Source organism: Felis catus, chromosome D1, assembly GCF_018350175.1.
Source record: "Felis catus isolate Fca126 chromosome D1, F.catus_Fca126_mat1.0, whole genome shotgun sequence".
Classification (NCBI taxonomy): Eukaryota; Metazoa; Chordata; class Mammalia; order Carnivora; family Felidae; genus Felis; species Felis catus.
Window position 1 is genome coordinate 58,629,441 of NC_058377.1, and position 25,156 is coordinate 58,654,596.

General features: G+C 50.0%; 1 protein-coding gene across 4 annotated transcripts in view; it reads right to left on the minus strand.

Moving 5' to 3' along the window:
- The window catches only part of P2RY6 (pyrimidinergic receptor P2Y6), a 40,893-nt gene extending 19,638 nt beyond the window's left edge, over positions 1-21,255 (minus strand). For 2 of the 4 annotated variants that reach the window (XM_045038771.1, XM_019811857.3), the window contains exon 1: positions 21,074-21,255. The gene's annotated coding sequence lies outside the window, so the exon portion shown is untranslated. Of the gene's footprint in view, positions 1-9,749; positions 10,584-21,073 lie in introns of those variants that run through there. The other 2 variants (XM_006936970.4, XM_006936969.4) reach the window with 2 other exon arrangements.
- Positions 21,256-25,156: the final 3,901 nt, after the last annotated feature.

Below are 25,156 nucleotides of genomic sequence, written 5' to 3' on the forward strand. Positions count from 1 at the left end.
TGAGGAGGGGAGCCTTCAGAGCTTCCTGAGTTCTCTCTTCTCCCTCACACCCATTTTTCAGCTGAGGAAATTGAGACCCAGAGAAGAGAGGCATTCGGCTCCTGCGATAAACACAGCTCTCTGGACCTTGAGGCGGGTGTCAGGTGTGGGAGATGGAATAGCTGGGTCCTAGCCCTGGCCCTGCCACTGGGCAGCTGGATTCCTGATTCTTTTTTTTTTTTCTTTAAGTTTATTTATTTATTTTGAGAGCGAGAGCGAGAAAGAGCGCAAGCAGGGGAGGGGCAGAGAGAGGAGGAGAGAGGATCCCAAGGAGGCTCTGCACTGGCAGTGCACAGCCTGACGTGGGGCTCGAATTCATGAACCATGAGATCATGACCTGAGCAGAGATCAAGAGTTGGCCGCTTAACTGACTGAGACACCCAGGCGCCCCTGAATTCATGATTCTTGAGGAGACTCGGCTGGTGAGGGGTAGAGCTCCTACAGCACAAGCTTCCGGCCCTGGCCTGGACCTTGTGGGCGGCACTGCTCCCAGGGCACACTCCCCTTCCACACCAGCCTGTGTCTCTGCAAGGCACAGCTGAGGAGGACAAAACAGGAAGAAACCACATACCGTCTGCTCCAGGGAACCGTGGGCCTCGGCTGGTCCCTTCTCTGGGCCAGACCCCACCCCGCCCAAGGGAGTCAGATGATCTCATCAGCACAGCTCAGCCAGGCCAGGCCCCTGTCCTCAGCCCCACCAGCTCTCCCAGCGTGGGGTTGGTGAAGAGGCCTGGCTCCGGTCCCTGGAGCCTGTTGACGTAACCAAGCCTCCTGAGTGTCTGGGCTTGTGCTTGACCTAGACCCTCCCCAGGGAAGGGGGTGGACCGGGGGGAGGATAGGGGGCTGCACGGGTGTGCAGTGTCAGGTGCGTGCCATCCTCCGGTCTCACCCAGAGAGACCAGGGGGGCCGCGCGCGCCCATTGCCACTCCCCTAGTGGGAAAACTGAGGCCCCACTTGAAATCAATCACCGAGCCCTGTTTGTGTTCCATCCTTACATCTGTCAAACTGTGCCCTTGTCTCATCCTGTGGTCCCTGCCACAGCCTAGACCACATCCACCCAAAGCTCTGTCTTCCATCTCCCCAGCCAGTCCGTCTTCTTTTTGCAGCCAGAGGGATCTTTGTTCGGCAAAAGTCTGACCTCATCACTCCCCTGCCTGAGCATTTTATGGCACCCTGGGGACTGAGGATAAAGGCAAACCAGGGCCCTGCTGACATCTCTGTTCTCAGCACTCACCCCTGTCCCTTGTACACGACCTGCAAGGCCAGGAGCTACTTTCAGTTCCTGGAACCAGCCATGCCTTTAGTCCCCACTCGGTGTTCCTTCTGCCGCTGGATGGCCCTTTCTTCATCTCTACAGCTGGCACACTCCCACTGTTAGCTCAATGACAGGGGAGATCCATGTCCTGCCCTCAGGAGCTCAGTGTAGACAAGGGACCTGAAGACCCATAATCCGAGGCAGGCATCAGTGCACCAGAGTCCTGCAGGAGCCCAGGCGGGGAGGGATGGTCTGCAGGGAGGGGAGGCTCAGTGGGGCAGGCAGCAAGGGAAAGGCCAAGTGCACATGGAGGCACAGGCATCTCTGGCAGAGGGCAGAGTAAGGGCTGAGGCTGGGTAAGGCGTGTTGAAGAACACAGCCGGAGCTGCCAATATACCAGCAAATGTGGTTGGAAAAGAGGCCCAAACTAATGCTACTAATAATACAATTACTGAACACTTACTGTGTGCCAGATGTACACCACTCCAATCCTCACAATGGCTCTGGGAGGTAGGACTGGTATTATCTCCATTTAATACCTCAAGTGGGAAAACTAAGGCACAGAGATGTCAGTTAGCTAACTTACCTAAGGTAGCACAAGTAGGAAGAACAGCTACTGGGCTAGGAACCCAGGCAGTGTGGCTCCAGAAGCACACATTCTAAGCTCCTACAATACAGAAGGACTGGGATAGGGAGGTTCTCAGGCGGCAGGGGAATTTAGCTCCTCCGCTCTCTGCCCAACCTTCTTGGGACCCAACTTGCCTGGGCTCACCCTCACACTAGTCACAGGGCCCCATAAGTGCTGTCTCCTTCTGGGGAAGGAAGTCTTCAGGGACCAACTAAAAGGATTCCTTCTAATGCTCCCACTGGTTCCCATGGGAAGTCTGAGGCCAGGGATGCCCTTTTAAGCACAGCCTCCTAACCACAGCTGCCCATCAGCTTCCCAGAACTCTTCTGGGGAGGAACGCTTGCCTGTCAAGCATCTCTTGCCATGGGGAGCTCCCTCCCTCACTGCATGGTAATCTTGTCCATTCAAAGTGGGTGCCTGGCCCCGAGCCGATCAGCTAGAGCAGCCATACAGACCCCTTACCAGTGATTGGTTTAGAGGAAACCAATTAAAGTTTGTTCCAGGAATTTTGGTGGAACCAGCATGAAAGGTTTTCTCCCTTTTCCTCTAGGATTATTAGTTGTAAGGGCCATGGAAGCCTGGTGCTTCTAGAAAGAAGGTGGGTGAGAATGTAGGAAGCAAGTAGAAAGTCAGGAGAAAGGATATAAAAAGAGAGCGCTGATGACATGACGGCACTTGTAGATTTAGCCATGCCTGGTCTAGGTCTACCTTCGACTTTTTCTTTACATTAACTAATCCTTTTCTTGCTTAAACTACTTACATTTGTCACTTGCAATCAAAGCCTCTCTGACCCATATGACACCAAAAGAACAGGCAACAAAAGAAAAAAATAGATAAATTGAATTTCATCGAAATTTAAAACTTTTGTGCGTCAAAGGACACTATCAACAGAGTGAAAAGGCAGCCCATAGAATGGGAGAAAAGATTTGCAAATCATATATCTGATAAAGGACTAATATCCAAAATACACAAAGAACTTCCACAACTCAAGAGCAACCATGACAACCTAATTCCAAAAATGGCAAAACACTTGGAATAGACATTTCTCCTAAGAAGATATACAAATGGCCAACAAGTACATGAAAAGATGCTGAAATCACTAATCATTAAGGAGAATCGCCTCACCTCACACTCATTAGGATGGCTATTATCCAAAACCAGGAAATAGCACGTGTTGGTGTGGATATGGAGATACTGGAACCCTTGTGCATTGCTGGTGGCAATGTAAAATGGTGCAATTAAAAAAAAGAAAGCCCATAGAATTGCCGTAAGATCCGACAATTTTACCCCTAGGTAAAAATAATTGAAACTTACTTTTATTTATTTATTTATTTATTTATTTATTTATTTATTTATTTTTCAATATATGAAATTTGAAACTTACTTTTAAACAGACTCAAACAGATTATTTATACACCAACGTTTATAGCAGCATTATTCACAATAGTCAAAGGTAGAAACAACCTAAATGTTCATCAATGGAAGAATGGATAAACAGACAGTGGTCTATCCATACCACAGAATACTATTCAGCCTTAAAAAAGGAGATTCTGATACATGTTATAACGTGGATGAACCTTGAAAACATTATGCTGAGCAAAATAAGCCAGATACAAAAGGACAAATACTGTATGAATCCACCTATGAGAGGTACCTAAAATAGTTACATTCATAGAGACAGAAAGTAGAATAGCGGTTACTTGGGGCTGGGGGAGGGAGAAATGGGGAGTTATTATTTAGTGGGTAGGGGGCTTCAGTTTGGAATGATAAAAAGTTCTGGAGATGGACAGTAGTGAGGATTACACAATGCTGTAAATGTATTTAATGCCACTAAACTATACATTCAAAAAGGGTTAAAACGGTAACTTTTATGTGTGGTGTAAGAAACATATTTTTTGTCTTTGCCCCTGATTCCTGACACAAAGCTCCTACATTCCTTGGAATTTCCTGAGTAATAGGAGCATCTTTTGTTCTAATGATTGACTCTTGGCAGGCCCCTGAATGATTTCAGGATGGGGGCTAGTTGCCAGAAAGAACAAACCTTGATTAGAAGCTTGGAACTTTCAGTCCTGCTCCCTAACCTCCAGGGAAAGAAGAGGGGCTGGAGGTTGGGTTCAACTGCCAATGACCAAAATAATGTAAGCAATCATGCCTCTGTAATGATGTCCCCCCTAAAAAAAAAACTCCAAAACTTGGAGAGCTTCCAAGTTTGGTGAAGACATCAAAGTGCTGGTGAAGGGTGCCTGGGTGGCTCAGTCGGTTCAGCGTCTGACTTCAGCTCAGGTCATGATTTTACAGTTCATGAGTTTGAGCCCCGCATCAGGCTCTGTGCTGATGGCTCAGAGCCTGGAGCCTGCTTTGGATTCTGGGTCTCCCTCTCTCTCTGGCCCTCCCCGATGTGTACTCTGTCTCTCAAAAATAAATTAAAAACGTTTTAAAAATTAGAAACAAAAACAAAGTCTGGGAAGATGGTGCCACTTACGTCATACCTCACCCTATGCATCTCTTCCATTTGGCTGTTCCTGAGTTGTATCCTTTATAATAATCTGGTAATAGTTAAATAAAGTGTTTTCTTGAGTTCTGTGAGCCGTTCTAGCAAATTATCAAACCTGAGAAGGGAGTCATAGGAACTCCTGAGTTCTAGACAGTCAATCAGAAGCCTGGGAGGTCCAGGACTTGTGACTGGCATCTGAATGGCGGGGGGTAGGGGGCAGTCTTGTCCTGTGGGACTGAACCCTTCACCTAAGTGCTAATCCTCAGAGTTGGTGTCAGAATTGGTTGGCATCATGAGGGGAAAAACCTGCACGTTTGGTGATGCCTTCCTCTGGGACAAAGGTCAGGCAGGCTGACTGCCCATTATGAAAGATTCAAGTTGCCTCTGGTCTAGGCTCCTTTCTTGTAATGGAACTCACCGTGTGTGCAGGTGTTATTTGGCCTTCTTTCTAGTGCCTTGTGGCAACTGGGGCTTGACAAACTGGTGCTGATACTGATATTCTCCCTGGTTCTATTGCCGAGGAACAAAGTTCTTTGTCTAGAACCAGGAGTCTTAGGTCTTCTGCCAGCATCCATTAAAATGTAGTAGGCTAACTTGTTAGCTTCGATGCGTGGTAAACTCACAAGCCCTTCATGGTTCTTGATACTTACTACCTGCATCAGAATCTCAGGTGGGAGATATAGGACATTTGTGTTCTTGACAATTTATCATGATAGTCAGCCAACTCAGGCTTGCAGGAATCTTGCCATAGAGTGAAACCTTGGAAGAGTTGGTTTTCTTTCTTTTTTTTTCCAGATTTTATTTATTTTTTGAGAGAGAGAGTGAGCGGGGGTGGGGGGGGGGCAGAGAGAGAGAGAGAGAGAGAGAGAGAGGGAGAGAGAGAGAATCCTAAGCAGGTTCCACAATGTCAGCACAGACCCTGACGTGGGGCTCGAACTCATGAACCCTGAGATCACAACCTGAGCTGAAATCAAGAGTCAGAGGTTTAACCAACTGAGCCACCCAGGCGCCCCAAGAGTTGGTTTTCCTAAGGAACTGGCACTTTCTTCTTCTGGGAGGCTGCTTCTCCTTTCTTGTTCCAGCACCCAGAAAGCTCAGGGTTGAATTTCCCTGTGCTTCTATCTTAGCATCAACATTGGTCTCAACCTTCTGTGCAACTTGTAGGTTCCTGCTTCTGTTTTCCAAAAAATTAATATATAATCTACCTACCGTAAAATTCGCCCTTTTAAACTGTACAGTTCAGTGGCTTTTAGTATATTCATGAGATTGTACAACGATCTCTACTATCTAATTTCAGAACATTTTCCTTACCATAAAAGAAATCTTGTACCCATTAGCACTTGCTTTATTCCTCCCCCTCCATCTTGTGGAAATCACTTACTTATTTTCAGTATTTATGGATTTGCCCATTCTAGATACGGCATGTAAACGGGATCATAGAATACGTACCATTTTGTTTCTGGCTTATTTCACTTAGCATAATGTCTTTAAGGTTCATACATGTTGTAGCATGGATCAGAATTTCATTTTTTACAGGCGAGTAATATTCCGTTGTAGGGATATACCATGTTTTGTTTATCCATTCATCAATTGACAAACATTTGGGTTGTTTCTGCTTTTTTGGCTATTATGAATAACACAGCTATGAACATTTCTGTATAAGTTTTTGCATAGATACACGTTTTCAATTTTCTTGAATATATACCTAAGAGAGGAATTGTTGGGTCTTATAGTAACTCTATGTTTAAATTTTTGAGAAATTGCCAAACTGTTTTCCAAAGTGGCCGCACCATTTCACATTCCCACCAGCAATGTATGAGAGTTCCAATCTCCCCACATCCTCCCCAATGCTTGCTATTGTCTGTCTTTTCCAGGATAGCCATCCTAAAGGGTGTAAGGTGGTATTATATTGTGATTTTGATTTATATTTCCCTAACTACTCCTTTTCTATGTTGTTGTTCACCTTTTACCATTTTATTTTATGTATTTCCGACTGGAGGCCTGACATCTTTTGTAGAACAAGTACCCCCATGGAGTAGGAGAGTCATAGCCTTCAGGGCTAGACTGGCCCCAATTTGACTATTAGCTGTATGACCTTGAACAAGTTTGACAACACTCTGAATCTGTTTCCCCACTTACTAAACTTAAGTTACAGTATTCCCTTTCATAGTTGTTGTTACTGTAAAGATAGATCTACAATAAAGCTGTGGTGTAGACCTGGCACAAAGTGAGTCCTCAATGAATCTCACTAAGGCTGGGAGTCTGACAGGGAGGTTTCTGAGACCCAGGATGGGGGCTGCTGGATTTTAACCTATCATGTGCTTTATTCCAGGAACTTTTTATCACAGAGGCATTTCAGGTTACCTCACACATTGGCCCCTCTGAGTCTCTATATCCCCTTTGTGACATGAGAAATGAGGCTGTGTCCCATCACGTCAAATGCTGGCAAATCTGTAGGGTTCATCCTAACATCTTTCAAGTTTTGTCTCTCACTCAACCATCAGACTAGCTGCAGCCTAAAGGAGTATCTCCTCCTTCGGATGAAGGGCTCTCCAGTGTGAAGAGGGAAGTGAACTGAAACTTGTTGAGGACCTACAGTAATGTTATGTGCATTATCTTATTTGTCACTCCATGAGTCGGTCAGGTATGCTCTATCATCCCATTTCACAAATGGGGAAACTGAAATTCCAAGAAGTTAAAGAACTCATCTGAGATGACACAGCCAGCAAGTGCTGGTGCTGGGATTCAAACCCAGCTCTGATTTCAACATCTGATTTCTTTTCCCCTGTACAGAGTGTTCCTCCCCCCAACCTCTGCCCCCCAGTAGGAGGTGCTCAGGAAACTTCACTGACCTGAATGGCTGGTTCTCAACCCACTGGCTTGACAGAGACAATGTCATCCCTTTGAGCTGAGATCTACCTCCTAGACACCACAGGTCAGCTCTCTCTTGGGGCCACAGCACAGCCCTCACTCTGTCCCGAGCCCCCAAAACCAGTCCTGCGTGGGGAGTCAGGATGCCAGGCTCTGCCCCTACTACCACAGACTTAGCCCACCCAGGCCTCAGCTTTCATCCCAAGCTGGCTAAGCAGAAGGCCGGATCCGCTAGCTCCAGGGTCCCTGGCATCCAGCACGGGGCTGGGCACAGATGCTGCAGACCTAGCCTAGGCCATCTCCACAGACCCATAACTGCATCTTGCATTGGCCTGCCCTCCCACAGGAGTCGTTAGTGACAGGGCCAGCTCTAGGGAAGGGGGAATAGGAGGATATCTCCGTATGCCCAGGCCAGGTTTCTGGCCTTTACTAGACATGCCAACAGTCAGAGAGGAAGAGTCAGAGCTGTACCCACCCCAAACTGAAATAGAAACCCATTTTAGAGACAAATGCGGAAATGGCCCCAGGACCAGAGGGGTGGGGTAGAGTGTCATTGGGGAGGACTCCGGAGACACAGCTTCCTGAGAGTCTTGACTGGCCGCTGCTACAGTAAGCACCGTTCACCAGGCTCTGCCAACTCATCCCTCCTCCAGCGAGGACAAATTAGAATCCCAGGTCCCACACTTGAACTTCTCTGAACCTCTCAGCCTCCTCTACCGCAAAATGGGGATAACAATAATCTTGGCTGCATTTGTTAGCTCAATCTAAGTGACTGAAGCACCTAGCACATAGTAGGTGCTCAATAAATGGTAGCCATTGTTATTCTCACTTAACTTTCTCTTTCAGCTCAATGTTGACCGAGTGATCTATTCATTTGTTCTTTCATTCATTTATCCATCCAGCCATCCCCACTAGGTGGGTCACAATAGTTAAGAATAAAGCTTCTGGAGTTAGGTAGGAGTTGAAACCCCAGAAATGCCACTAATTGGCTGAGTAACTCTGGAAAAGCCATTTTTCCTCACCAAGTCTTCATTTCCTTGCCTGTAAAATGGGAATAATAAGAGCACCTCTGGAGGGTGCGGGAATGTCGTGAAGGGTCATTGGGACAATGATGTGGACAGAGTCTTGGAAGGAAAAGTGGGTAGCAGGTGAGCCACACAGAGGAGCCAGGCAAGGTGCCAGCCCTGCAGACCAGGCCATGCTGGGAGCACCAGACAGCGAGGCCTCCAGGGACAGACACAGGATGAGGCGAGGGCGGCCAGGAGGGAAGAAGAGTCAGCAGGCTCAGAAACAATTGCTAGGTTTCTGGACCGTGGCCTGCTCCCTTTCTGGTAAACTAAGAAACAGTGAGGAAACACAAAAAAAGATCGTAAGAAGTTTAGAGGAGAAAAGCCCTAGGCAAACAGGGAGCCTTAGGCAGCATGGAGTTGCCCCACCCAGCCAGGCCAGGGAACATGTACAGGCACACACGTTGCACACATGTGCACACACACTCACAAGCTGCACATTCTCACTTGTGCATACACACCCAAGGGCTTGCACACACATACGGATGCGTCCTCCCAGGCACGGCACTTTGTAGTTTGCCAACAGCCTTCTCATTTACCATCTCATTTTACACCAAGGGGTGGAGAGAGTGTCATGAATTGGCTTGGGACTCTTTCCAGAGCAGGCAAGATACGTGAATCCCAGACATCTTCAGGAGGCCAGGGACCCTCCGAGGGCTGTGCTGCCTCAGTTTCTTCCCCCCTGGAGGTGTCAGTGGGTGTCGAATGGCAACAGAAACCCCAGGAAAGTTTTCACCCAGCTTCCCCAGATACACTCGTTCACCCCGCTTCACTCTCCTTCAGCAAGGCACACTTGGACTCAAGAACTCAGTTTCCCCACCAGTCACATGGGGTCAGCTCCAGGTTGTCTTGTGATTTAGCTGGGATGGCACAGGCAAGAGTCTGCCAAGGGCCTTCTCTGTGGATCTGGTCACCTAATCCTTCTTAGCCTCTCCCCACCAGAGGCTCCGGAGGGCTCTGAGGGCAGAGCCCAGCCTCCTCCCTGGAGGGCCCTCACTAGCATATAACACTTAACAGTTTTCAAATACTCGGGAAGAGATCATCATGATCCCCATTCTACAGAGTAAGAATTTAGGCCCAGAGAGGGAACGTGTCCTGTGCCACTCGGGACTCAAACCCAGACCTACATGGCTCCCAGTTCTGTCTTCACTCTTCCACCCCTCCACCGAGGTCCCTCTCAGTCCCCACGTTTCCATCTCCTCTGCCCTGCACGCTGTGCGGCCTGGAGGCTCTAGGCACAACCAGGCCAAGGAAGGAAGGAGGACCCTCAAGGCTTCTCTGGCTCCCACTCCAGCCTGTGAGGAGCCCCAGTGTCTGCAAGGTGGGCTGTGTGTGAAGCTCTGAGAGGAGGTGGGGGCATGGGCACCCTCAGGGCCCTGACCCAGAACACTCACCCAGGAGTCAGTGAGCTCCGCGGTGGTCTGTGAGGCGTTGGAGCAAATTCTAACTCCAGAGCAACCCTTATAGCTAGCCAGTTCCTGTGCCACAAACTGTCACGTGCATGTTTCACAGAAGCCCCAGGAGGTAGCAAGAAACCAAGAAATCAAGGAGGGGAAGTAACTTGCCGCAGCACAGAGCTGGCAAAGGGCAGGGCGAATCCCAAGAACACGCAAGCTCATTCAGCCACTACCTAGTTGTGAACAGTTACTTCACCTTCTGAGGGTGCTGACGTTCAGAATGGGTACCACCCATTTACCCCTGAGGGCTGTTGGGAAGATTGCGTGAGATAACATTTAAGGACAGGGCTTGGCACAGGGAGGCACTCCTCAGTAACCATTTTTCTCCTCCTCCTCTCCACCCTACCCCTCGGCCCTCTCCTGATCTTTCTCTGAAAGGTCTGGAGAGAGCTGGCCCTGCTCCTTGCTGCCAGAGGGAACAATCAACCTGGTTTTCTTAGCAGTGCCTGGAAGATCCATTAAGAGAGGCTGAGACCCTGAGGTTATAACAGCTCTGCTCTCTGCAGCTCCCAGCTCCGACTCCAGATGCTACCTACTCCCCCTCAGGGCTGAGGATGACTCCTCATCTTGAGTGTGATTTGAGGGGAAAAAAGGCTGAGCCTGGGCCAACATCCTTTCCCCAGCTCTGATCCACCCTTGAGCTTGGGCTTGATGAGAAGGCAGAAAGGGTGACTGTGCTTTGGGCCAATGGTGGCCTCGGACAGTCCCTCCCCCTCCATAAGATTGGTCCTCCTCATGGGGCACCTGGGTGGCTCAGTCGGTTGAGTGTCTGACTTCGGCTCAGGTCATGATCTCACGGTTTGTGGGTTCGAGCCCCGTGTTGGGCTCTGTGCTGGCAGCTCAGAGCCTGGAGCCTGCTTCAGATTCTGTGTCTCCCTCTCTGTCTGCTCCTCCCCTGCTCACACTCTGTCTCTCTCTCAAAAATAAACATTTTTTAAAAATTAAAAGAAGGGGCGCCTGGGTGGCGCAGTCGGTTAGGCGTCCGACTTCAGCCAGGTCACGATCTCGCGGTCTGTGAGTTCGAGCCCCGTGTCAGGCTCTGGGCTGATGGCTCGGAGCCTGGAGCCTGTTTCCAATTCTGTGTCTCCCTCTCTCTCTGCCCCTCCCCCGTTCATGCTCTGTCTCTCTCTGTCCCAAAAATAAATAAAAAACGTTGAAAAAAATTAAAAAAAAAAAATTAAAAGAAAAAGATTTTTTTTTTTAAGAAGTACTTATGGGCACCTGCTCTGTGCAGGTAATGTCCGAGGCACTTGAGAGCACAAAACAAAGTCCTTGCCCTCATACCATTTACATTCTAGCAGAGGGACCAGTTTATTTTGGCTAATGAGCTTAGTAAATACACAGCAGGTCAGGTAGTGACCTGTGGAGAAACATAAGGAAGAGTAGGGGCAGAGAGCCAGGGGGCTGCAACCCCAGCCAACTGGGCAGATATCATCGGGAGTCGCTGGGTGCTCTTCTCACATCACCACCTCCTCCCCAGCCCAGAGGAGACCCCAAGCCCTGAGTCCCCAGTCTGTGCCAGGCCCTGACTCAGGGGATCTCAGAAGCAGGCCAGGGCTCCCGTGTGCAGGCCTCAGCTCAGGACCACCAGGGCTTTGGCATGAAGCATCCTGAGCCTGCCTTCCACTTGTGTCTGTGGGGAAGCCTTCCAAATCCTCTAATCAACTCTCGTATCCCATTGTTGAGAGGGCACTAGGACCCAGAGACAGGCAGGGGCTTGCTTGGATTACACAGCAAAGCAAAGATGTCCTTGTTTCCCCTCCTGCCTTCTCCTCTGGCACGTCCACAAGGGTGGACTCAGGGCTGAGCCTCAAGGCAGAATGCTGGTCTGTGAGGGGCAGTCTATGCCCTCAGCCAACTCCTGGTAAAGGAGCGTGAGGTGCTCCTCCATTGGGCCCACCTCATCCTCCCAGCTTGGACAGCCAAAATCTTGTTCTCTAAGCCCCAGGAGGCTGAAACAACTCCTCCCCAGTGTTTTAGTAAATTCTGCTTTATCTTGCTGTGGGACCTCAGGCAGGTCCTGAGGTGTCTTTCTCTTTGTGAGTTTCCATTTCTTAATCTATCCAGTGGAGGAAATGAAGTCACCTTTATCGCCAGCTGTCATAAAGAATGAGCTAGCTGGCACAAAAACAGACACTCAGACCAATGGAACAGAATAGAGAACCCAGAAATGGACCCACAAACATATGGCCAACTAATCTTTGACAAAGCAGGAAAGAATATCCAATGGAATAAAGACAGTCTCTTCAGCAAGTGGTGCTGGGAAAACTGGACAGCAACATGCAGAAGAATGAACCTGGACCACTTTCTTACACCATACACAAAAATAAACTCAAAATGGATGAAGGACCTAAATGTAAGACAGGAAGCCATCAAAATCCTTGGGGAGAAAGCAGGCATAAACCTCTTTGACCTTGGCCGCAGCAACTTCTTACTCAACACGTCTCTGGAGGCAAGGGAAACAAAAGAAAAATGAACTATTGGGACCTCATCAAAATAAAAAGCTTTTGCACGGTGAAGGAAACAATCAGCAAAACTAAGAGGCAACCGACACAATGGGAGAAGATATTTGCAAATGACATATCAGATAAAGGGTTAATATCCAAAATCTATAAAGAACTTCTCAAACTCAACACCCAAAAAACAAATAATCCAGTGAAGAAATGGGCAAAAGACACGACTAAACACTTCTCCAAAGAAGACATCCAGATGGCCAACTGACACATGAAAAATGCTCCACATCACTCATCATCAGGGAAATACAAATCAAAACCACAATGAGATACCACCTCACACCTGTCAGAATGGCTAACATGAACAACTCAGGCAACAACAGATTTTGGCGAGGATGCAGACACAGAGGATCTTTTGCACTGTTGGTGGGAATGCAAACTGGTGCCGCCACTCTGGAAAACAGTATGGAGGTTCCTCAAAAAATTAAAAATAGAACTACCCTATGACCCAGCAATTGCACTACTAGGTACTTATCCAAAGGATACAGGTGTGCTGTTTCGAAGGGGCACGTGTACCCCAATGTTTATAGCAGCACTATCAACAATAGCCAAAGTATGGAAAGAGCCCAAATGTCCATCGATGGATGAATGGATAAAGAAGATGTGGTATATATATATATATATACAATGGAGTATTACTTGGCAATCAAAAAGAATGAAATCTTGCCATTTGCAACTATGTGGATGGAACTAGAGGGTATTATTCTAAGTGAAATTAGTCAGAGAAAGACAAATATCATATGACTTCACTCATATGAGGACTTTAAGACACAGAACAGATGAACATAAGGGAAGGGAAGCAAAAATAATATAAAAACAGGGAGGGGGACAAAACATAAGAGACTCCTAAATATGGAGGACAAACACAGGGTTACTGGAGGGGTTGTGGGAGGGGGGATGGGCTAAATGGGTAAGGGGCACTAAGGAAGCTACTCCTGAAATCATTGTTGCACTATATGCTAATTTGGATGTAAATTAAAAAAATAAAATTTATAAAAAAAAAAAAGAACGAGCTAGACATGGCAAGAAGGCAGTCCGTAAACTTTTAGGCGCTACCCATGTGACAGGGGATGTTATATGCCTAACACCCATCCCTACTTGTCTGAAAAACAGCCTCCTCAGGCTTGTGGGGCCCTGGGGTAGCCCCCAGAGCAGCCCTTGATGCTTGATGGGAACTAAGTGGAAATTCAGAAAAGACAAAACCGCCTCTGCTCCCAACCAGCAGACTGACAGCTACCAGGAAAAGCCTCTCCTCTGTCCTTGCGGTAAGAGGAGGAGGAAGGCATGGAAAGGGACAAGGCCAGGAGGCCTGGAAAAGCTTATTCTGGGAGGAGAAGGTGTAGGCTTGAAGTAACTGTAAGGACCACCCATCCCCTACCTCAGGCCCCCCGGCTGGAAGAGGATGTAACTACATAAATGTCGGGTACACCCATGTCTGCAAGGGGGTGGGGGTGTCAGTCATGTGTGGGTCTGACCTGGAAGATGTACAATGTATTCACATGGGCACACATATTCAGAACTGCACCTGTGTGTATATGGCATATGTATGTGGCCCTGGAGTACGTTTGTTCACACGCATGTTGCCTGTGTCTCTGCATGTGATGCATGCACATGCACATGTGTGCCCACTCCTGGGGTGCCTATAAACCTCCAGTTCACAGGCCGTGTTTTCCCAGGCTTGTAAATCTTTGCCACAATCCCAGGCAGGCCCAGATACCACAGAAGATTTGTGGGGTTCCTGGTCACTGCAGGCTCTTGATTTTCCCCACGGACAAAAGCAGTTACACAAGAGGAGGAAGACGGCTTAGAGGATTAACTCAGGTCCAGGCCCTCCCAGCTCAGCCCTGGGTGTAGGCTCCTCACAGTAGGTGTGTGCTCAAGGTCAAAGGCCCACCTCCCAGTGGGCGGGGGGGGGGGGGGGGGGGTCTTCAGACCCTCTGCTGCACGTGGGCACTGACCCCTCCACAGTCACCTCCTGCCCTCAATCACTAGCAGGAACCCCTCAGTCCATGTACAATAGCCACGTATCTTACCTTTTAACCTCATATGTCCTCCACAAACTGGCCAAGCTGACCTTAGAACCCCACCTCCAGAGTTCCCACCCCTAGGCAGTCACTGCCAGCTGGGTCTCAGGGTCCCCCTCCTGACCCTGCGCTGGGCTCACAGTACAGCTCTGGCTACTCCACTGGGTAAGTCTCCCCTCTTCCTTTTTTTTTTTTTTTTTAAGTTTATTTATTTATTTTGAGAGGGAGAGAGAGTATGTGCTCATGAGCAGGGGAGGGACAGAGAGAGAAGGGGAGAGAGGGAATCCCAAGCTGTCAGCATACAGCCTGATGCGGGGCTCAATCCCACAAACCATGAAGTTATTACCTGAGCTGAAATCAAGAGTGGATGCTTAACTGACTGAGCCCCCCAGGCACCCCTTCCCCTCTTCCTGAACCCTGGTTTCTCTAGCTGTCAGATAAAGCTATTCCCTCCCATGTGAGTCCACAATTGGGAAGGCCTGTAATGAGCCACTGGCCAGCAGGAACGGTGTCCTGCCCATCCTAGGCAACCAAGGGTACTGCCCATTGGCCCCTTGCTGCTCCCAGGAGCCAGGAGGGAAACACAACCCTCAGCTCACTGTCTGAAAGAGGAGACCACCTAGCCCAATCTAAGCAGAGAGCCCTGGTCCCTCTGGGATCATCAAAGGAGCTGACCCTACTTGAGGCTTGCAGGTGGCATGCCTGGTGGTCTCCTCTGAAAGGAGGAAGTTGGTCTGTCTGGCTGCACCTCAGCGCTCCTTCTCTGCAGCCTGGGCATCTCACTTTGTCCAGAGTCTGGGGTCTGCTGTTTCCCAATCATAGGAATGTGCAGAGGGGCCACAGAGAACCAGCAGAGGAAGAAGGAGCACATGCCTGTGGGTGCAATCCCTCACTGGTGCACACCAAGCACACCCAGACCCCGACACAGCTCCATACAACCCACACAGGTCCACATACATGCATATGTCCAGGCACCTGCCACACTCAGGGGCATACCACCCCTAGCTTGCACACATGCACCCACATGCAGCCCAGCAGATGCAGGGCTACTGCTCAGCTCCAGAGCAAGTTTCACACAGAGAACTTTCAGAACCAAGAAAGAGAGAAGGGGAAGAGCAGAGTCCTTAGATGTCCAGGCTCTTCCTTGGCTTCCTCCCAGAGAGGCCAAGCAGTTCCCAAGGACACAAGATGGTTTGTCTGGCCTGTTGTCTCCAGCCATCCCACACAAGCCCTGGCCACGATGCTCAGAGAAAGCAGGCAAAGGTCCTCTCAGGAGTGTGGCCCTCAGCCTGCCCAGCCCTGTTTGTCACCAGCTCGAAGTGAGGCTTCAGACTAGTAAATCACTCTGGATTTGGGAGTCTAGAGGGCAGAATGTGGGAAAGAGGGGTTCTAGAGGGGACAGGGCCATTCCTAGGCAGAGAGAGCCCAGCCACCCCCTGGAGCCCTCACTTCACTAAATTTCTAATCCATTCACTCATTCTGTATTTATTGAGCTCTCTTGAATGTTGGTGACCTAGTGGCGAAGAGCATTCAGTCCTTGTCTCAGACTCAGCTTGGAGTCCAGCTTCTTCAGAGCTTCAGGATGGGGTAGGTGGGGCACCAGTCCCAGGCTCCTCCATTGTGGCCTGGATCTCCTCCATGGACTCCAGCCACAGCCTGAACTAAGCCCTCCAGGTATAGACTGAAGTATGAACTTTGCTCAGAAGCATTGGCATCATCTGAGACTGTTAGAAATGCACCCTGAGGCCCTACCTTGACCTACTGAATCAGATCCCCAAGGGATCCAGGCATATATTGACATTTGAGAAACACTGATATAGAACATTCCATACTGATCTAGTCCCTCTTCCTCCTGGCCTTTTCAGGATGTCACAGACCCATTCGGGTAATAACTATATATGGGAACACACAGTGCTTACAACATCTCATTCAATCCTCACACACCCTTATAAGGTACGTACCATTATTATCCCCACATTACAGATGGGGAAATGAGGCACTGAGTGGTTAAGTAACTTGCCGAGGATTCATACAGATAGTAGCGGCAGAGCCAGGTTTGAACACAATGCTTTGAACCAAATCACTGCCCCATTCAGCACCAGTCTGGGTCTCTATGTCTGGGTAGGAGTCAATGTGATGAGACAGGCAATAAAAAAAAGTGAAATACCCAAGGAGCCAGTGGACCTCTTCATAAGAATCTAGGAAATACCAGATTTTACTTATTGTTTGCTTTAGAATTTACTCCCTGTCCCTAAAGGGCTGGAGGCAGCACAGACAATAGCCACATATCCCACATGTTTCTATCAGAAGCAAGGCAGAAAAAACAGTAGAGAAACCTAGACTGAGATGGCGACTCAGCTTCCTGGCAGCCAAAATAAAAAGGGAGGGAAGGATGGGGCTGGCGTTGGGGAGCCTGTGAGGATTCCTGAGTTGAGCCAAAGTCACAGGGATGGAGAAAAAGGGACCACTGAAGAGACATTTGGGAGACAAGTTCAATGGGACTTGATAACTGAATGGGGGAAGTGAGCAAGAGGAGAAATGGAGGAAGAAGCCCAGAATGTACCCGAGCCCTCTGCTTCTGCTAGAGTAGCTAGAGGACAAAAGGGCATATAGATAAGGACTGGGCACCATACTTCACAGTGTAGACACTGGTAAATGCATGCGACCTGTCCCCTCTTCATTCATACTACTACCTCTCAGATGTGGGCCACCCCCTTCCTCACCCTGCTTCACACAGCCTGGGGGCCCAGGACTCTCTGGCCTCTGCTCTTCCCACAACCTCTGGGAGGCTCCTGCTCTCCATCCCAGCCTCCAGAGCTACTGCCCCTGAAGCTACGGTTCCTTCCTTCCTTCAATCGTCAGCTTGGGAGCTGAGGGATGGTCATGGGGAAATATTCATGGAGAGCACCGGGACTCAGGGCAGGGCTGTCAGTGGAAACACTGCAGGGCAAGGGGTGACACCCAGGAGTCTCATAAACTCTCAGCCAATTCTGGGCTCTTCCAGAGGACAAGACCCCCAGTTCTCTTCGGTCTGAGACCAATTTCTCACATGTGGGCTGAGACTGAGGCTTAGCAGGGAGGAAGGGAAGAGATCACAGTCATGGTGCCTTGTGCTGTATTTTCATACCTCTTCATCTGGTCATTCATTTACTCATTCTTTCCTCACCTATTGGACTAATTAGAGTCTCGTCTAGGTAGTCAGTCCATGACAGTGCTGACGTCCTCAGCGTTAGGAGAGAGAGGTCAGGGAGCTTTAGTCCTGTGTGCCAGTTTGCCAGATGACGAAGTGAGTTCTGGAGAGGGAAACTGACTTGTCTAAAGTCACTCAGCTGAAGCTGGAACTGGCTGTCAGCCCCCCACCCCCCAGCCCATGCCAAGTTCAAACCCGGCTGTGCATTAATGGCACTGTTCTTGCGAACACCGCAAGAGTCTTTTCTACAACCTAAGACACAATGAGGTTTGCCTCTGGGGTCTCCTCAGCCCCATTTCTTTTTCTCTCCCTTCATCCTCTCTGCGTCCCCTCCAGGAGCCCAGTGATCCCACGGGGGATCCCAAGGGGAATGATGACAACCCTGGATCCCCACCATTCCCTCTCCTGGGCCATCCTTGCCCCCTGATTACCATGAGCTCCAAGTACCTCCACTGTCCTGCTGAGGAGGGGCTTCTGGATTCGCTGTCACCCATCCCAGGGAGCATATGGCCTTTACCAGAAGCCTTCCCTTACCCCAGAGGAGCAGTTCCAGTGCCTGTGCTTGCCTATGGAGGGACCTTTCCTGGGGCTTCTCAAACAATTCTGCAGAAGTGACCTCTAGCATATTTTCTCTGGTAGTTTATAAGCTTTAAAATGTCCGGCTGGGGCACCCGGGCCTCTCAATCAGTTAAGCGTCTGACTCTTGGCTTCGGCTCAGGTCATGATCTCACAGTTCATGAGTTCGAGCCCTGTACTGGGGCTGACAGTGCAGAACCTGCCTGAGATTCTCTCTCTCTCCCTCTCTCTGCCCCTCCCCTGATTGCTTGCACACATGTTCTCTTTCTCTCTCAAAATAAATGAATACAACTTAAAAAATAGTGTCAGACTGCCAGAGCCAGGGTCAGAATTCTTGAACACTTAAGCCGGAATCAGGGAATATTACAGCTACAGCTTAGATTACATATGTCTAGAATGTTTGAGTTGAGATTATAGCCTTAGGGCTAGGGCTGTAGAATCAGGAACAATTATAGCTGGAATTGTGGATTAAAGGAAATCAGGGACAGAAGTGATGCTGACACCACTTTGTCCCACCTCCCTGACGGCTGAGAAGAGAGAGCTGGCCTTGTCACCCAGCCAGTCAGGGCTGGGCCAGGTCTCCTGCTACCTAGCAGGGTTCTGTTCTCCAGACTTCCTAGAGCAGCATGCAGAGCCTCTGGCGCCAAAGCACTCCCTGCATGGGGACAGTGGGGACAGTGGTATGCTTCTGCTCTGTCTCAAGCCTCACTGCCAGTCCATCACAGCACCCCGCCACCACAGTGGATATATTTAGGTGCCCTCCCTAAATATGTTTCCACAGCTCCCAACACTGCCTTTTATGTCCCCTCCTCCTCTGAGTCCTCCAGGAACCTTCTCTAAACTGCCCCAATGAAGTCATCAGGAACAAGGGCTCTTTTGCTCCATCAATGCAAATGTCCTCTCCCCTCCCTCGCCAAGCAAAGCCCAGCTTAATGGGTCTCCTGGTCCACCTCAGCCTGGAACTCAGGCCCACCTGCCCTAAATTTGACCTTGCCACCTCCCCCACCCCCAGCTCCTAGGGTCTGCCATGGGCCAGGGATGAAACATCCTTGATCTTGCCCTTCTTGACTTTCCTCATTCCAGGCAGAGGGCATCCCTACCCCTGCCAGTCCCCAAACACACACACACACACACACACACACACACACACACACACACACAGAGGCCAGCATTTTCCTGTCCCTCTAGTGTTAGTCAGGAGAGAGAGGCCTCTGTCCAAGCCCCATGGCTACCCTGCACTTTACCCCAGGCTCCCTGTCCCATGCTCTATCCCAGGCCTTGCCAGAGACTCAGCATCCATCCCTTTCAGAATGCATCTGTCCAGGAGACAGAGTCACTCAGAGTGCAACAATGATGGAGCCTGGGGTCAGGAATGGATCCCCCAGACATACTTAAATGAAGGGCTCTCAGATTCCCACTTGCCCAGCTCATGAGAAGTCATTGGTCCTGTGGGGATCAGGGGCTCCTGGGGCAGGCAGGGGCCCCCCTCATGTAGAGGCTCCATCACATCCATCAGAGTTTTATCACCAGCAGTTTTATCACCAACAGTTAAAGAATTTTATGTGCCAGCATTTTATATCCAGGAACTCAGTCCTTACAATAACCCTATGAGGCAAATATAGTAAGTCCTCCATTTTATAAAGGAAGAAACTAAGGGGTGCAGAGAGGTTTTGACCAAAGTCTTACATGTAAAGAGTGACAGAGCTGGGATGCAAACCAAGCCTGGATAGCACAACCACGTCAACAGTCCCAGGTGGTAGCCTGCTATGAGAACCCCTTCCCTGTGATCCCCCAGGGTCCTGCAGTCTCTTCCAGCCCAGCCAGTGGAGAAAATGTGAAAATCTCACTGATGGTCAGGTTTCCTCCTCAGAAGCCCTGCTCCCCTGCTGCTGAACTAGAAATAACCGACAGACCCTACCACAGTCCCCTCATGCAGGATATATCCCCCACACCACCGTGACCCCCTCCTTCACATCAGCACGTACGGCCACACACAACTCCAGCTTCCCACAACGCAACTGTGCTTTACACATGCACACACAGCACAACCACATACCAACCACACTGCCATACTCCCCCAGGATGCGTAAGTCCTGCCATCCCAGTTTGGAAGACAGGCAGCAGATTCCTACTCTACAGGTGCTGGAGGACTACCACTGCAGGATAAACCCAGCCAAGCCTTGAGTCAACTCACTGGGACACTATTTTTATATTAAAACAAATGCAGTAATATTACAGAAAGGAATGCAACATCCACATGAATTCTGAAGATTAAAAAAGGAGACCTCAAAGAAGCTGTGTGTGTGTGTGTGTGTGTGTGTGTGTGTGTGTGTGTGTGTGTGTGTGAGGGAGGGATCGTTTATACTTCCTCCACCCATATCCGGGGTGAGCTTTCATTTTCCCAAGCCTTTAGGGGTGCTGGGTAGAAAAGTAAGAACCATCCTGGGTTCATGGGAAATGGTCTGTGGGCGGTAACAGCTACACAAATGCTTCTCACCTTCCATTATCTGGCTCAGCACCCCACATAGGGCCACAGATGTGCCACAAACAGAATACACGTCTCACAACAGGCACAACGCACATGCATGCACCATCGCGCGGTGGCTCCTACCACACAGCGTGCACAAACCACGGGCACACACAGAACCCCTGGGTTACTCTGGCACAATCACCCACAGCTATAGATAGGTACCACACACACTTCTTGCATGTGGACACACACTACTAATCCACTGGTCACGGTGCATACACACACCACACACTACTGCATACAGCCCAGCACACACACATGGCCCACGCTCATGTCTTACACACTGTTAACATCACACACACACACTCACCCCTGGAAACCCCACCCGGGCAGCGGGGGTAGCCTGGAGCCGGCAGGCATATCCCGTACCCTCGTGCCCCAGCACCTCCTGCCCCTGGATGCCCAGCCCCGCCCCGCACAGCGCTTACCTGGGCCACGCAGCACCGCCCGGCTACGGGCTACAAGCCGGGAACGACGCTCGCTGGCGCTCGCGCTGGGAGGCGAACCCGTAAACCTTTCGCTCGGGAGCTGGGAGGTGAACCCACAAACCGAGGGGCAGCGTGGGCGGCCGAAGCTCCCACCCCGAGTGTCTCCCGCCTCCCTGCCTCCCTCGTGCCTCACAGCGAAAAGCGAGAGCGAGAGCGAGAGCGCGAGCGCCGGGGGCGGGGGCGGGGGCGGGGGCGTGGCCGGGCTGGAGCGCACCCAAGTTGGAGTCCCGCGGAGGCTGGACCGGACTGGTTTGCCCGCCAATTGGGCAACCTGGTGGTGGTGATTAGCGTCTGGAAGAGGCCGCAGGCGTAGGAAGGGACGCTCTGGGCTGGGACTCAGGACCCCTGGACTCTAGTCCCGGTTCCGGCATCCCTACTCTTCTCTGGCCTCAGTTTCCCTCTTTGCATTGGGGACAGTGGAAGCGGTGATTCCTCAGGTCTTCGGGGCTCTGGCAGTCTACAGTTCGGAACTGGTCAAGGAGAGGGAGGGATAATACGTGTTATTTTTTGAGTTCCACTATGTGCCAGGCGCCATGCTAGGTGTTTTAATCCATTTCCTTATTTCGTCACTGTAACAATTCCAGGGGCATTCTTAACCCCATTTTATAGGTGGGGAAACTGAAGCACAGAGAGATGAAGTGACTTGCCCAAGGTCACACAGCTAGTAAGTGGCAGACCTGAGATTTGAACCTAAGCAGTCCGGCTGTAGAGCCCAAGTGCCCCTACAGCCTGGCACTTGGTGACACTTCCCACACCACAGACTGATCCCTGATCCCTGATCCTCATAACAACCCCAGGAGCCTGGTGTTACAGACCCCAGGTCACCCAGCTAGTGGGACATCGTACTAAAGATGAGATGGGAGTGATGCTAGGAATGGTGAGTGTCAGGATAGTGTAACGGGACAGCACTTGGCACATGGATGGCGCTTATCCTTGTCAATATTCCTCCTTTTATCTTCTCAGATCTCCTGGACCTTGGCCTCCAGTTCCCTCTTCCCTGAAACCTCCCTGACCTGTAGCCCTCTGACAAACCAGCCCCTCCTCTTGGTGACCACTGCAGCAACAATTATTGAGTTCTTACTATGTGTCAGGTTCTGTGCTAGGCACTGGCAATGCATATGAACAAGACAGTCCAGATAGCGCTGGCTTCGTAGAGTTTATACTCTGGTGGGGAACGCAGACATTAAATAGTCACACAAATTAATACATCATTACACATTGTGATGAGTGCTAAGGAGGAAAAGTGAAGGGCTAATACGGGAGATTATAATGGGGGTCAGAGGAGGCATCTAGTTTTTAAATCAGGAGATTTGGGAAGACTTCCTGGAGGGAGTACCATTGAAGCTGAGACCAAGGTGAGGAATTGGCTTCAGGCAGGTGACAGTTGAGGGGAAGAGAATCCCTGGTCCAGGAGACTGCACAGAGGGCTCAAGCAGGAGAGGGCTTGGCATGGTCCAGGAAACGAAGCACCGCCAGAGTGGGGGTGCCCCACTCCCAGGGGGTGCCTGGGAGGCATGGTGGGAGGTGGGCTGCAAGAGCAGCAGGAGCTATTCCAGCTGGGCCTTGTGGCAACGGTCAGGAACTTGGCCTTTATCTGAAGGGCCGTGGGAGTCACCAAAGTGTTTAGAGCAGCAGAGTGACATAACCAAATTTCGCTTTCATAGATTTCTCCAGCTGTTGAATGGAGACTGAGGAGCGGGTGGGAGGGACAAGGTGGCGGCAGGAGCCCAGCCCGGAGGCCTTTCCACAGTCTGCAAAGACATGATGGTGGCTGGCCCAGGGAGGGGGTGGGGGATGGAGATGTGAGGACAGACCCAGGGGTTTTTAGTGTCAGGGGCTCTCTCTGACTGAAGGGACCTTGAGGCAAGTCCTTGTCCGGTTCGTCTCTTTGCAGGGAGAAGGTGTTTGCCTGTGACTCAAGGGACTTGGGCCCCTAGAAACCTCACCTAGGGAAGCTCTCTCCTCTGTCTTCACAGTGGCCCTTCCAAATCTCCCTTCTCCACAAACCCTAACCCACTGATATCCCAATCCCACCTGCTGACCCCACTCTCTAACTGGCTCACCAAGAAATTCACTCAAAAATGTTCACTGGCTCTTTCTTGAGTCAGGCAGACATTAGGACTGAGGCTGGGCTTTCTGCAGGGGGCTCAATTAAATTGCCGCCCCTAACTTCTCAGCTCAGCATCCCCCTACCCAAGAAGTAGCTCTTCTTTCATCTGGGGTGAAGGCCGCAACCAGTGCCCAGAGCTGCTCTTCTGCTCCTGCAGCCCGGTCCCCCCACCCTCTCCTGGTCTCCTCTCCTGCCACCTAGGAATATTCTCCACCATCTCCCCCAGCCCTGCCTTGGGGCCACGCCCTCCAGGTACTGCCCCCTCTCTTCCCTTCAGTGCCAACCAGTTACCACCTCTGCAGTCCTTCCCCATTTACTTAGTCTCTGCCCTCACAGAACCCCCAAGATGGCCCCTCCAAGGACCCAGTAATTTCTGTGTCTCAGAAGGAGTGCATAGGAAGTCACTCCATGGACACTATCAAGAACTGCCCACGTGGCTCCCACAATACCCTTCCTGATTCTCCTCCTGCTTCCCAGACTCCTCCCACCCTCTATCCCACCCTCTGCTAGTGCTGCACATTCTCCCTGGGGGAGGGTAGTGCTCCCTAAATTACCCCTGTGTGCTGAATACTCAGTCCCCACCTCCAGCCCAGTCTATCTCCTGCATCCCAGACCCATTGCTCCCTAGACATCTTTGATGTCCTTTGATGACTGAAGCGTCCTCTTCTCTACAATAATCTCCCCCATATCCTCATGTCTGTGATGCCACAGCCCCTGTCACCTGACCCCAATGCCTGCAGCCCCTCCCTTCAGTTCCCATTGCAGCTTATGTTCAACATTTACTGAATTCCTGATGTGTGCCAGGATTGAGGAAGGATTTCTTGAAGAAAAACAACAAAAAAGAAACAAATCGTGTAGGAAAAAATTGGTGAACTCAAGTCTAATAAAAATGTTTAATGTTTATTTATTTTTGAGAGAGAGAGACAGAGCCCAAGCGGAGGAGGGGAGAGAGAGAGGGAGACACAGACTCTGAAGCAGGCTCCAGTCTCTGAGCTGTCAGCACAGAGCCTGACATGGGGCTCGAAGCCACAAATGTGAGATCATGACCTGAGCCGAAGTCGGAGGCTTAACTGACTGAGCCACCCAGGTGCCCCAAGTCTAATTAAATTTTTAAAGTTCTATTAATACAAACACATGCACACACACGAAAAGACAGACCATAGACTGAGAGAAGTTAATTGCAATACGTATAACAGACAAAGGGTTATTATTCAGCATATATAAATAACTCCTACGTAGCAATAAGAAAAAGCCAAACAACCTAATAGAAAAATGAGCAAAATACACAAGCAGGCATTGTATTTTTTTTTAATGTTTATTTGTTTACTTTTGAGAGAGAGAAAGAGGGCAAGCAGAGGAGGGGCAGAGAGAAAGGGAGAGAGAGAATCCCGTGCTGGCTCCGTGCTGTGAGCATGGAACTGGACTCAGGCTTGATCCCATGAACCATGAGACCATGACCTGAGCCAAAAGCAACAGTCAGACACTTAACCGACTGAGCCACCCAGGCGCCCCCAAACTGGCATTTTAAAGAAGATAAAGCAAGTATGGCCATTACACATAGGAAAATATGTTAAACCTCACTATCACCCAGGGAAATTTCCTTGTTTCTTTTTTTAATTTAAATTTTTCTTTTTGAGAGAGAGAGGGGCAGCGCACGAGCTGGGAAGGGGCAGAGAGAGAGGGAGACACAGAATCCAAAGCAGGCTCAGGCTCCAAGCTGTCAGCACAGAGCCCGAGGTGGGCCCCAGACTCATGAACCATGACATCGTGACCTGAGCCGAAGTGGGATGCTCAACTGACTGAACCACCCAGGCACCCCTGTCACCTAAGGGAATTTCAATTAAAACCACAGTGAAATGCCATTTCACACACATCAGATTAGCAAAAATTAGAGTTTTAGAATATCAACTTTG